Below are 15,188 nucleotides of genomic sequence, written 5' to 3' on the forward strand. Positions count from 1 at the left end.
AAAATTATCTAAATCACTATTGATTGGAGAAATACAAATTAAAATAACTCTGAGATATCACCTCACACCTCTCAGATTGGTTAAGATGACAGGAAAAGGTGATGATAAATGTTGGAAGAAATGTAGAAAAACTGGGAAACTAATAAATTGTTGGTAGAGTTGTGAAATGATCCAACTATCCTGGAGAACAATCTGGAACTATGCCGAGAGGGTTATCAAAATGTGCATACCGTTTGACCCAGCAGTGCTATTACTGGTCTGTTTCCCAAGGAAAACATAAAGGAAAGAAAAGGACCCATATGTGCAAAAATGTTTGTAGCAGTTCTTTTTGTGGTAACAAAGATTTGAAAAATGAGTAGATGCCCATCAATCAGGGAATGGCTGAATAAGTTGTGGTATATGAAGGTAATGGAATATTATTGTTTTATAGAAAACAAGCTGATTTTAGAAAGGCCTGGAAAGATTTACATGAACTGATTCTGAGTGAAATAAGCAGAACCAGGAATACATTGTGCACAATCACAGGAAGAATGTGTGATGATCAACTGTGAAAAGCTTTGTTCTTCTCAGTGATCCAAAGCAATCCCAAAAGACTTTGAACAGAAAATGCCATTTGCATCCAGAAAAAGAACTAAGGAGACTGAATGTAAATCAATGACACACTCACTTTTTTTTCTGTTTTTTTTTTTTTTAATCTCTCCCATGGTTTTACCCTTTTGCTCTATTTTTCTCTCCCAACATGATTCATAAAGTAATATGTATTAAAATGAACTTACTAAAATAAAAAACTAGAAAAATATTTTTAAAGTTAAAGAAAAGTAAAGGCTTGTTCCCTCCCTCCTCTCTAGTTGGAAAGAATCTTAGAAATGCTCTCTCTCCCTTATGTGATGAGGAAATTGAGACTCGGAGAAATAGAAGAGACTTAACAAGGTTGCACTGAGTCAGAGATGCTCAGGGCCACACAACTAGTAAAGATTATAGGTAGTATTCAAACACAAGTCTTCCAATTCTAGCACTCTTTCCAGAAAGTGTCTTCAGTCACCAAAAGTGCACGTTAATTGTTAGATGTTTGTTCAATTTTAAGTTATGCTCAATTTTTGCCACCATTGACATAATGAATGTTTGGGGGGCAATTTCCTATTTTCTTGAAAGGAATTTTGATAAAAATGCCATAGGGACTTTAAATAAAATATGATTGGTATATTAAAAGGCTATCTTTAAAAATCCCAAAATATCATTAGAAGTGATAGGAATATTCTCACAGAAGGAAAAGAATTAAAAGTGCATCTGAAAATTTTCCTATTACAGTTAAATCTGGAAAAAAATTCCAAACCACATAAAAGGAAGGAAGATGTAATGAAATTGCAGTATTATAAATACATGAAAATATAGAAATGATTTTTTAGATTAAGCAGTAAGAAATGAATGTATGTTTCTACATTGCACTGGGATATGATTTTACTCTATACTATATGGTCAAAACTGAATCAAAGGCAAATACTCAATTTTGAAATAACTGAGACATATTGGAGAAGGTCTGACACTCTCATTAGTTTGCTAGTGTGCCTGCTTTCAGTATTGTGATTTTTAGAAAAGGGACCTGTAAAATTGACAATATTTATTTTAAAATGGAACAGCTATGTGGTATAATGCATAGTGCAGTCACTAGGCCTGGAGGCAGAAAGGCCTGAGTTCAAATTCACCCTCTGGGTAAGACACAGAAACTATTTCCCTAATTTTTTTTACTCATAAAATGGAGGAAATAATACCTTCCTCCCAGTGTTGTAAGGATGAAATGAGATAATAACTGTAAAGAACAGCATAGTGCCTGCCCATAGTAAGTGTTATAGAAATGTTAGCTATTATTATTATTGTTATTATTATTATTGGGGCTGCTAGGAAGCATAGTGTTCATGAGTTCACATTTGGCCTCATATTTCTAGTTGTAATTATCCAATGTTATCTAATTATCAGCTAATTAATTATGTGGACTAGCAAACGTCTCATATGGTCCTCACAACGATCAACAATAATAGGTGCTATTATTATACATACATATATATGTGTATATGTATATATATACATTATAGTGTATAATATACATCCTTTACATATAATGTATAATGTATTATACATTATATAATGTATAATTATATACATTATACAATGTATAATTATATACATTATATAATGTATAATTATATACATTATATACAAAATATATAATTTTGTATTATATACGTTTTGTAGTTAATAATTTTATTATTATTTAGTTGGTTCAGTCATGATTGAATCTTTATGATCCCTTATGACTTTCTTGGCAAAAATACTGGAATGGTTTGCTATTTCCTTTTTTAGATCATTTTATAGGTGAAAAAATCAAGGCAAAGAGTGTTATTTATCCAGGGTTCTACATCTGTGAATGTCTGATAACAGGTTTTCCTCACTCCAGGCCAAGTTCTCTATCCACTGTGCTCCCAAGCTACCCACCCTCCACCAACACATAGTAGGCATTTAACTTGTATTCTTATCTTTCCCTTGCCTGGTAGAGATAAAATGTTAACATCACCCTGTCATCACATGAATGATCTATGAGATTGGGAGCAGTTCTTAATACTAGAAGACAATATAGTATTTTGGGATATAGTTCTTGAGGGACTGTCTCAAGATCCTTTCCTGTTAGTAGGATCATGAATAAGTCAAATAGTCTCTTTGAATCTTGCTTTCCTAATATGTAACATAGGAATAATAATAATTACACTGGCTATCACATAATATTACAATGAAGTAATTGCCGTGTAATCCCTATCAAATGCTTAGATGATACAAAGCAGGAAAAGATGAATAATGTATTGGATGACAGAGACAGAATCTTTAAAGGTCTCAACAGGCTGGAACACTGGACTGAACCAAGTAAGATACAATTTTATGGGGATAAATGTATTGTCTCACATTTGTGCTACAAAAATTACTTCCCAAGTACAAGATGGGTAAGATGTAACTAGATAACCATTCTTCTGATAAAGCCCTGAGGATTATAATGGATTTCAAGTTGAATATTAATCAGTAGTATGATTTGACAGTTAAAAGGGACTAAAATTAATAGCTAGCTTATTTGTAAGTCTTTATGGGTTGTGTAGCATATTTTAATATATGTTAAGCCATTTGTTCCTCATGATATCTCTGTCCAACTTAAGAGAAAAATGGTTTTTAGGTATGGGGAGGTGATCATCCCATTATCTTCTGCCCCCATCAGACAATGTCTAGAATATTGTGTTCTGTTCTAGGCAGCTAGGAAATATATCCAGAAGATGGAGCATTATCACAATGATGAAAAGTCCCAGAATCATCAAATGATATTGTAAAGTCTTTAGCATACTGCCTGGTACATTTTTGCTACTGTCCAGTCATTTCAGTCATATCCAAATATCAGTGACTCCATTTGGTTTTTTGGGGGGCAGAGACACTGGAGTGGTTTGCCATTTCTTTCTCTGGCTTATTGTACTGATGAGAAACTGAGGCAAACAGAAGTAAGTGATTTACCCAGCATTTTACAGCTAGTAAATGTCTGTGGCAGATTTGAACTCAGGAAGATTAGTCTTCCTGATACCAGACATTCTATCACTATTCCATCTGGCTGTCCCTGCTGACACATAGTAAGCACTATATAAGAGTTAATTATTATCATTAACTACAAAATGGATATAATTTATTCATTCATATGATGACAAGTGATAAATATTTACAAGGATCAGTTAAAAGAACCAGGAATGGTTAATCTAGAGAAGAAAAGACAGGGAATCATGATAGCTCTTTTGAAGTATCTGAAAGGCTTCCATGTGGAAGGAGGATCAGATTCTCACTGATTTTTATGTGATGTTCTACAAAGATCCTGCCTTTTAAAAATAAAAAAAAAATCAAAAGTAATAATTGGAATTTTTCATAGAAGAAAAATAGCCTAAAGCTACTCAAATTTCTGTAGCCACTAGTTAAACCTAGAAAAAAAAGTTAAGCTATATAAAAAGACAGATAACAACCAGAAATAGAAATATTATTAGCAAAGAGAACATGTGGAAATAGTTTTGTAGATTATTTGTAATCCACAGAGGTAGCTATGTGATAGTGAATAGAATCTCTAGAGTTGGAGGCAGGAAGACATGAGATGAAATCTAGTCTCAGACATGTATTCACTATATGACCCTGAACAAGTCACTTAACCTCTATCAGTTTTTGTTTCATTATCTGTAATAACACCTACATCTTGGGGTTGCTATGAGGATCAAATGATCTAATATCTGTAGAGCACTGAGTATTGTGCCTAGTACATAATAGGTACTAAGAAATGTTTACTATAAAATTTAATAATTTAATCAAATAAATAGATTAATACTTTAAAAATTAACCTTCTATTCAGAAGGTAGACACCAGAAAAAATGAGTAGCAGTTAGAAAGAGTAGAAGATTTTGACTCCATGTGAAAAAAAATTTCTATAAACTTAAACAATCCCAACATAGATTAGGTTTTCTTGGGCAGTAGTCTTTAAATGAAATCTATATAATCATTTATTGAGGATATTTTGGCCAGATTTGATATTGACTAGTTGATCTCTAACTGAGACTTTGTGATTCTATGATTTTACGTCCTATGTATGTATGTAATTTTTACTGAAATAGAGTGACTCAAAAATCTTAGTGACATAGATAGACAGAAAAGGAGAAAGATGGATAGACAGAAATAGAGAGGTATGTACATACAGTAGCCCACACATCAGACAAATTTTTAGGGGGAGAGAAGGGAATAGGACTGACATATAGTATAGTTTCCCTGTTTTTTCTTTTGATTATTTTAGCTCTAATTTTATCTGAGATTAATGATTACTACCCCTGATATTTTTCCTAATCAATTATACTTCTGGTCATTATTAATTATATTTGTGTGTATTCTTTATTCCCTATCCATACTAACTCCTTTGCTTGATTTCTTCTCCCCATTATGTTGCTTTGCTTTTACTTGACTTACCCCCCCCACCCCCCAATGATCTCTCCTTTATCCTCCCTTCATCTTTTCCCTCCCTTTTTATCCCATTCCTATTAATCTGTACACCTTTCTATAGCCCCCCTTATCATATTCCTTTTCCCTCTTATTTCTTTATAAATTTAGAATTCTTTCATATACTTCGAGACATATTATTCCCTTTTAACCCATTCCTGAAGTGTGTAGGATTCTAGAACTACCAACCCTCCTCTCTCATCTAGTTCCTCTGTATCAGTTCTTCCTTCTGCACCTCATTCACATTCTCCTTTTACCTTCCACTTTTATACAATATTGCTTTTTAGAATTATATCATACTCATCTCTTCCCCAAATCTTTCTTTTGAACTACCCAATTACTAATGACAACCTCAGACATATGATTTACATTTTCATGTGTAAAATATAAACAATTTGTCCTTATTGAGTCCTTTGAAATTAGTCTTTTATGCTTATATTTCTCTTGGGTCTTATATATCACATTTTCTATTAAGTTCAGGTCTTTTTGAAACAAAATCCTGGAAAAATAGCAATTTTTGAATGTCCATTTTTTTGGTTCAGAATTATACTTAACAAGAAGGCCTATATGATATAAGACGAAAGAGGGAGATCCTTAAAGTATAAGTCATTTACCTAACATATTTGCCTAAGATTATGTATGTGGAAAATATACTGAGTAGTTTTCCACTTCCTTTTCCAATTCATTTTATTAATGAGGAACTGAGGTAGAGAGTTACGTGATTTTCCCAGAGTCACACTGTTAAGAAGTGTCTGAGGCCAGATTTGAAATCAGGACTTCCTGATTCCAGGCCCAGCACTCTATGCACTGCAGCAATTAGCTGCCCATTCAGAAATGATTATGCTGTAAAAACAAAAGACATCAATAAAACTTGAGCATACACCAAAACTAATACATTCCATTGTCATTCAGAATTTTTTTAAAAAAATTATCCTTCTCCATATGTAATTCCATACCCAAAGGCCGTTAGTATGGGATTCTTTTAGTGGAGATCAATTCCCTGCACCTCTGTGAGGCAAAATGAAGACTTGTTTTCTATGAAGGGAATAGCAGAGAGGAAAGCACAAGCTCCTGAGGGGAGCTGGGAAAGGCCCCCTGCAAGATGTCCTTCATCTATCCGATTCTTAGTTTCCACATCTTTTAAAATTAGGAGACTGAACCACATAATCTCTAAGGTTCTTTCCATCCCCCAATCCTATAAGCCTCTAATTCAATTCACAGATAATTGTAAAATATTTTACTTTGGTATGTTGCTATTTGTCCTTAACTTCAATAGCACAGTATAATTAAAAAAAAAACACCTCTAGATATTATCAGAAGATGGAACTAGAAACAGAAGAGCAGAAAGGTTCTTGGGGACGGGATGCTTGAATCAGAGTATGCACAGTATGGGGCAGCTAGGTGGCACAGTATTTAGAGTCCTACCCCTAAAGTCAGGAGGACCTGAGTTCAAATTTGACATAGGACACTTAATGTGCTGTGTGACCTCGGGCAAGTCATTTAACCCTAATTGCCTCAGCAAAAAGGAAAAAAAAAAAGAGTATATACAGTATAATATTTGAACCCTTTTAAAATTTCACTTTTGGCTCACACTCTTCTAGGTTATTTTCAAGGCATGAGGAATGAATGCACTAGTATATTTAAAGGTCTTGCTCCATTTGGAAGCCATGTCCCAGTTGGAAGTCCATTGCTTGTAACTCAAATCTGGTAACTTACATTTTTATGTACAAGTACTTATTTCTGGAGCCCTATTGCTTAAAAACAAAAACAAGCAACAGCTCTTCATGCAATAGTCTCAAAATTTAATGTTTGAGAGAATTATGTGGCAAGATGCTCCATGCAGAATGTAAAAATCAAAAGATTAATTGTGTAATAATTGTCAATGTGTTTGTTTTGTGCTTTATATTTTCTTAACTATTTTAAATTGATAAATGCCTTCAAGGTATATTTTGTGTGTGAGAAATTAGGTAAAATTGCATGAGATTTGATTCATTGTCATCTTTGGAATTTTGAGCATGATACCATTTGAAATACTAAACCTATGCTCATGGGTCATTTTAAAAAATGGCACATTTTAAGTGTAATAAAAGAGAAAAAGGAATGGAGGAAAATTCTTAGGGGCTTTCTTTTAATTTTCCAGCATATTTTAGGGTTTTAACATATAACCATTTACAATATTCACCTTCCTGAAATAGGGTTGGGGGTTGGGGTGGGGAAGGAATAATTATCAGGCAATCCTTTTGGCTCTTGGCCTTTGCTTGTAAATGTTTTCTTTGGCAGCCATGCTCTTGAGAACAGGAAGTCACTCCCTTGTTACAGATTTAAGACTTTCTTGAGCCAAATAACAGAAAGTTAGATTAGTTCCTTATTAAATAGGAAAAAAAAGTATAGATTTTTTGTTTTTGCTTGAGATAAATGACATCTTAACAAAGATTTGCATCAACTCCTTCTCTATATCAGTTCTGACACTACCTAACCAAAAACAAAACAAAACAAAAAGAAATCCAAACCAGAGTGATGCTTCCTAGGGGGAAAATACCAAACTGGTATTTGGTATATTGGAATCCACTTCTAAAATAAAAGGATATTTTTTGGTTCAGCAATTTGTTGTAGTTGTTATTGAGAGAAATGAAAATTTAGACTTTTAAAAAATTTGACCTCTTTTTGTTTTGGTTATTTGTTCTGAAATCCGTGAATATATGTATATTTTAATTTTAACTTATTTTATTTGAAATTTATGGAATAAAACAATCATTTCAAAAACAGTATAATAAAAGCTCTAGACATTATCAAAATATCTATGAATGTATTTTGAAATGGAATATGTTAAATATAAAAATAACAATAGTAATATTTTCCCTCATGATTTCACATAGTCTTTTGGGGAGGGACTGGTACATTGATACTCACTGTTATTATTATAGAAAGATTGTTAGACTTGATTGGAGTCAGGAGACCTGGATTTGAATCTTGGTTCTGACATTAACTGTTTGAGTCTAAACTAGACTAGTCACTTTACCTCTCTGAGGATCAGTTTTCTCATCCATAAAATGATAATCATCCAAATTCTTGCCTTTTCTTGAAAGGAAATGCTTTGTAAATTTTAAACTGCTATAGAAATAGGAAGTATCATTATTATTAATGAGACTTATTCCTGTTTGGCTTACTAAAAGTTTGTCTTTCTTTTGTTGTATTCTTTTGATGTCTTGTCGGTGATATCAGGGCTTAAAAAACAGCAGAAATTTTTAAGCAAAGTTTTGAAAGAGTTAGTTTCACAGATATTTTTGTAGGTTTTAATGATCACTCTTCAAATAATATTTCCTGAGTTAGAGTCAAAGTCTTTGAATCATTTTAAAGATGAAGGTCTAGACTGAAGCAAAAGAATAAAACAACTTGCTCAAGACTTAAGACAACATAGCAATGCTTGAGACCTCTTTATGAGGACTTTTTCTTCTTAATTTATCTTGGGAACCTTTATAAGAAAAAGGTAAGGAAAATTCTACCATGTTTGAAGTATATATCTTTGACCAGTAGATAATGACATTTCTATGGCACTCATAGGAATGTTTCACAAAATAAATGGTTTGGGTTCAATTATCCATTTCTACTATCTAGTATTTTGAAGAGGGAATGGTTGTTCCTTTTTTTCAGGTTTACTTTTAGTGATATTCCTCTCACATCATTTATTATAGTTTGGTTGTCTGGTGCAATTTGAACAACTTCACTTTATACTGAATTCCAAGTTCATTACCTTAAAAATAACATTAAATTACTTAAAGCTGTCATTGATTAGAAGCAAAAATGAAATTAAGCCTTAGACTTGTAGGTGACTGAAAACATGATCCAGTCCTATGAGATATGTCCAATCGTAGGAGTAACAAAGACTGATAAAGTCAGGAACTTAATCGGTGTTGGAAGGAGTTTTTAAGGGGGCTCCCTGCTTCCTATTTTATTGCATGTCAAATAATTCTTCTCTACATGTAAGACCTTAAAGAGATGCAGATGTAGCCAAAGAATGTATTTTAAAAATAAAATAAAATTATGGAATTTTAAGTGGAAGGAGACTTAGAGATTACTGAGTTTAACTTACTTAACAGATGTGGAAACTGAGACTCAGAGAAGAGAAGTGGTTTACACAAGGGTCATAGAATGACAGAATCTGGGCTAGATTTGAGATCTTTCACCTCTAGGTCTTAACACTACAAAAAGGAATATGATTGAGAAACTCTTACCTCTCTCCATTGTCTAACCTTAAGCTACTTTTATATAGTATGAATGTAATTCATTTTATCACATATTAAAAAATGTCTTCACTGCATAATCAAACACACACACATACTTTCCTGCTTTGAAAAACAATCTGAGGTGCTTTCCTTAGTACATCACTCTTTTAGGATTTAAAAAAGGGGAGTTAACTACAAAATAAGAGTTAGAATAGCATAATAGATGAGAGGTTCAAACTGGGATCATTTACATAAGATTTTCCTCATTGATGGAGAGGATAATGACTCGATGTGTGAAGTACCTTTGTAATATATATGTGTAATATATGTACCTATGTTAAGAAGCAAGAATTGATTCAAGGGTTTGAGAAGAAAAATTTACTTCTTCTTTTGCTTTAAGAAAAGACACATGGTTTCAGATTCTCTTCAGGGAGAAGTCTATAGAGGAAGAGAATAGATTTTGGAAAATAGATATGTGGAAATCCGGCCTCCCTAGAGACTTGAGGAATGAGATAAGGTGATATCAAGGATCTTCTCTGTCTCTGACTGTCTGTATCGCTCCCTCTTTCTTTGTTCCCCCCTTCCCTCTGTCCCTTTCCCTTTTCCTCTCTCCTATCATACTCCTCCTAAGGTGAAAATACACTCTTTGCATTTTCTGATTGAGTTTGTATAGCACCTCTTTTTTGCTTAGCTAAATGGATTTTTCCACTATTGGCTATTTGTGACAGTCTTTTGTGCAGCATTTCGTGGGTCATGTCTTCAGATATAAGGTCTATTTCCTTTTTAAGATAAAGCACTTGAACCTAAAATGATTTTCCCTAAACTAATATTTAAAGGGTCATGGTTTCCCATTGCAATTTCAGCCACTGGAAATCTTAGGAATAGGGGTTTGAATTTAGACATGAAGGAACAAATATACTACTGTCAGATTGAATATGGAGGACAAGTATCAGAATTCAAAAGTCTTCTGGGTCAATCTGTGTCTTTGGATCCCAAGGATCTTAAATAGTGCAAAATCAAACCAAGTTCTACTTTGTAATCTCCTAGGGAACACATGATTTTGGCACTCAAGTTCCCAAATGCCTGATCCTCCAGAGGTCAATATAACAGTGAAAACTGTGATGGATTTTGAGTGAAAAGACCTGCTTGCAGGCTCTGATACTTACTGCTTATATGATTAATATTTCATTTCTCTTGGCTAAATATTCCTCATCTATAAAATGATAATTCTTTCTTGCCTCAGTAATGATTTCATCTTCCAAAAGATGGAGGAAATAGCAAGGGGAAATTATTTTCTAGATCTGATTCTTACTAACAGAGAACTGCAATTGAGATGAAAATGATGGGAACCTAAAAGAAGAATGGTTAATCTATCCTAGAGTTTGTAATAGAAGAGGAAAAATCTGGTTATAGTTTTTGACATGCAATCAGATTTTAGGAAAGAATATTCCAAAGTGTTCAGAGGAAAGATAGGATTCCATAGAGTAAATACTTTAGGGAATGTCAGACCATGAGGTATGGAAGATGCTCAAGAATGGCATTCTGAAGTCACAAAGAGAAGCAATTCTAAGGTGATGGTGGTGATTGTATTTTTCTGAAAAGATTAATCCACAACCATTAACCAACTAAGATTTTAAAATAAAATGTGACAAAAGTGAAAGCAAAGCCAATGAACAGAAAATAAATATAAGGTTGAAGTAAAATAGAGTTTAAAATACTAACATTCAAAATGACCTGAGATTACATGGGAAGTTAAATGACAACAAAAAATGTAATGCTCTATTGGGAGAAAAAAAGAAAGATCAAAGAAAGGCTGTAACTTTTGCTTGGGGTGAATGGATAAATGATAGTGACTTACAACCTAGAGAATACAGAACTGCTCAACTATTATTTTCTGTTTTCTTTGCAAAGCGGGATGGCTTTTACACTGGAAATGACAGAATAGAAATAACTAACAGGAAGTTATGTTCAAAATAGGTACGGAAATAGTAAAAGCCCCTTTAGCTTCACTGGGAGAATTCATGTTATCTGGCTCAAGGGTCCTTTGGGTCCTAAAAGAATTGGTAGGTGTAAATGCTGATCTGCCATAAATTATTTGATCAATGAGAAATTATGGAGAACAGAAGAACCACAAGACTGAAGAAGGGAAATTGTTGTCCTAATGTTCAAAAAAGAGAAGAGAACAGAGTTGACAAACTATAGGTTAGTAAGCTTAATCTTGATTCCTGAGAAAAACCTAAGATGGATTATTGGAGAGATGGTTAGTTAAAAATCACTAAAGAAAAAAGGAAAAAAAGCATTACAGAAAAAATGAAAAAGGTTTTGAAAAAGGTTTTTTTTGTTTGTTTGTTTTTGTTTTTGTTTTTGTTTTTTTTTTTTTAAAGATGATTACAAAGAGCCAGCATGGCTTTTAGCTATACAAATTAAAGATTACAATAAAAATGCATACCTCTTTGGGGGAAGGGAAGGGAATAGAAATGAACACACATTTTATATACTGCTTACTGGGTGCCAGGCACTGTACTAAATACTTTAAAAACTTACCAAATTGTATCTCATTTGATCCTATCTACAGTGAGGTAGACTAATCTAATTTTTTCTTTTTTCTTTTTTTTTTTTTTTTAAATACTCAATTAGTAGATGGGGAAGGAATGCTCTGAATATAATTTCTCTAGATTTTAGGAAAATCTTTTAATCTCATTATTGTCAAGAAGATAGATACATCTGTCAGAAAATAACATAATCTGATAGATTAAGAACTAGTTGTCTGGACCTACTCAATGAATAGTTGCTAAAGGTTCAATGTCAATGTCTAGTGGAGAACCAGAAGGATCTCTACTTGGTCCTGTGCTAATTATCATTTTTTATCAATAACTTGGGTAAAGGTATAGATGATTTATTCATCAAATTTATTGATGACACAAAACTGGAATGGCCAACTAACAGAGTTTGGATGCAAAAGAATCTTTATAGGCTCAAACATTAGGATGAAATTAATAAGATGGAATTCAGTAGGAAAAAGAGTATTGTAGTTGGGTACAGATAATTAACTTTACAAGAATAAGATGAGGGAAACATTGATAGACAGCAATTGTTTTTGAACAGAGAACTAGACGTTTTATTGGATTGTAAACTTGACATTAAATCAGCAAAGTTTATAGCAATCAAAAACGTTCCAATCTGGTGCTATGTTGAGGGGCATAGCTTCCAAGAATAGGTAAATGATAATCCCCACTGTTCTCTGCCATATCTGAAGCTTTGTGTTCATTTTGGGGTATGATTGTGCAGAAGAATACCGATTTAAAAAGGAGAGTGTGAAGAGGAGGTTAAGAGTATTAAGCCTATGATATGAGATCTGGTTGAAAGAACTTTGGATGTTTAGTTTGGAGAAATGAAATTTGGGGAAGATGAGATAATATAATCTCACTATTTGTGGAGGACAGAGTAGATTTATATGTCTGTCTCTAGAGCCAAATCAAGGGCAATGGGTAGAAGTTGCAAATAGTGAAATTTAGTTTTATGTCAGGAAAAGAACTTTTCCCAACAAGTAGAGCTGTCCAAAAGTGCAATGGTCTGGAGAGAACAGAAGGAAAACTTTGGGCCATTGCAAGTTTGTTGCTTGGAAAGCATGTTTTTTGTTTTTTGTTTTGTTTTGGTTTTGTTTTTAGCCACTCCGGTAAAGTGACTTGCCCAGGGTCACACAGCTAGTAAGTGTGAGATAGCATATTCCCATAAGAAAACAAGTCATCAATACTTACTGGCTCATCAAATTTTGGTGAAAGGATTATATATTCTGGCATCTAGAAGATTTGAATTCCTGATCTGCTTCTAATTACTCCCACCAATGGGTGTTACTTAACGTCTCTCTATCTCTATTTCCTCATGTTTTTAAATTAAGGACTTCAGTTAGATGGCTTGTGAAGTTCCTTTCAGCTCTAAATTTATGATTTTGTGACCTACTATCATAGGTAGTTGGAATATGTGTCAGTGAAGGAAGTTCCCACACTGGGAAATTCTAATTTTTTTTAGTATTTGGTACTTATTTACTTATTCCTTGCTTGGGTATGAGAGCATTGCCAAGTAAAATTGTAAGAGGAATGAATCTGTCTTTGGTCTTCCTATTTCCCTTTCTGAACAAGTTTCTCTATTAGACAAAGGCTATTGATTTAGGTACCTGGCTCAATTCCATTCAATAAGCATATACCAAGCTCAACTATGATCCAGTTCCCCTTAAGTGTCTTCCACTCTAATATTATTTTAGGATTCTTCTCTCAATTAAAATCTCCATTCCCTCATCTCAGTCAAGATGCAAACAATTCTAGTAAATTCATACTATATTCAGATGACTGGCTGTTCCTCCTTGCATAATTGCAGAAATAATATTCTTAAAAGAAGATGCTTATGATTTCAAATGAGTTTGACTGGGAATTTTAGACAGTGTATCCAAATGAAGTCAGCAAAAATGCAACCACTGTGCACAGAAGATATTTTTTGATCAAAGAGATCATGTTAATAATAAGGTTAGCTTTGCCTAATTGTGCCCAAATTATTCCTGCTTTTCACAATTTCTTTAATTATCTTCTTTATGATTTCATGAATGCCTTAAAAGCTTCAAGATTTTTCTTCTTCTATATACAATGGTTCCCATGATGGGAGTGAGAGATTGGCTGGCTATAATGATAGAAAAGTTTATTTTATGAATTATGTGTGAGTCAGGGATTCAGAGGTTGGTTGTATAATATATTCTTTAACTGACTGTCTATGATCCTCATGATGGGGTTGATTCCTAGAGCTATGTATTGTTTCTGATATAACTGTGGTAATGGAATGTGATGTAGGGCAATAAACACTGGATCTGAGATTAGTGAACCTGGATTCCAATAATGGCTCTGCTACTTAATGCCTGTGTAATCTTGGGCTTCATCTTCCTCATCTGTAGAATAATAGGGTTGGACTAATTGACTTTTAAAGTCTCCTCTAATTCTAAATTTAGGTGGTACAGCAGATAGAGTCCAGATAGAATCTGGAGTCAAAAACACTCATCTCCATTGAGTTCAAATCTAGTTGTAGATATTAGCTGTGTGACCTTGGTAAGTCACTTAACCCTCTTTTCCTCAGTTTCCTCATCTATAAAATGACTTGGAGAAGAAAATGGCAAACCATTCTGGTATCTTTCCCAAGAGAACTCCAACTGTGGTCACAAAGAGTCAGACACAACCAACAAAAATAATAAAAGCTTGAAATTTATGACCCTATCTTTAACCTTTCATCACATCAAAATTTTGTTGAGATAAAAATCTTACCACACATTATCTGTCACATTTCTGAAAGGGAAACACTTAATAACCATCTTCTTAAAATATCTCCACTTTCTAAACTGCCAAATGATCTCCTAATATATCCTAGGATGGAAGACTGGTGACTAAATAAGACTAATAATCAATCTAAAACTCTGAAAAGAAAAAAAGGGCGGGGGGAAATTCTCCTCCTCCAACTTTAATTTATTTGGCTGGAATTTTCTCACCATAGTCACTGTATTTTTTTTCCATGGGCAACTGCCCCCTTGATTAATCCCATTTCCCTTAGTCCTAGTTTTTCCAACCAGCTGAGCAAACAAAGAGGCAGGCAGCCATTTTCACATGCTTCCTTTCTCAAAGCCTCAGGGATAGGCTCTCTGTTCACACTGTTCATAAAACAACTGTTTTAACACTCTCTGAAAAAGTAGTCTTTATGCTATTACTTGCAGTAAGAAGACTCTGTTAGGATTAATTTTAAGAGGCCACAATATGTCATCTGAGAGCTGTAGCTCTGTTAAATGGCTTTACTATTACTACTTGCTGATGAGGAGGGGGACAGGGAGCTAAAAACTAGAGTCTCTCATACCAAACTATTTATATAAGGAAAATAAGAGTTTAC

The sequence above is a fragment of the Sminthopsis crassicaudata genome, chromosome 2, assembly GCF_048593235.1.
Source record: "Sminthopsis crassicaudata isolate SCR6 chromosome 2, ASM4859323v1, whole genome shotgun sequence".
Lineage (NCBI taxonomy): Eukaryota > Metazoa > Chordata > Mammalia > Dasyuromorphia > Dasyuridae > Sminthopsis > Sminthopsis crassicaudata.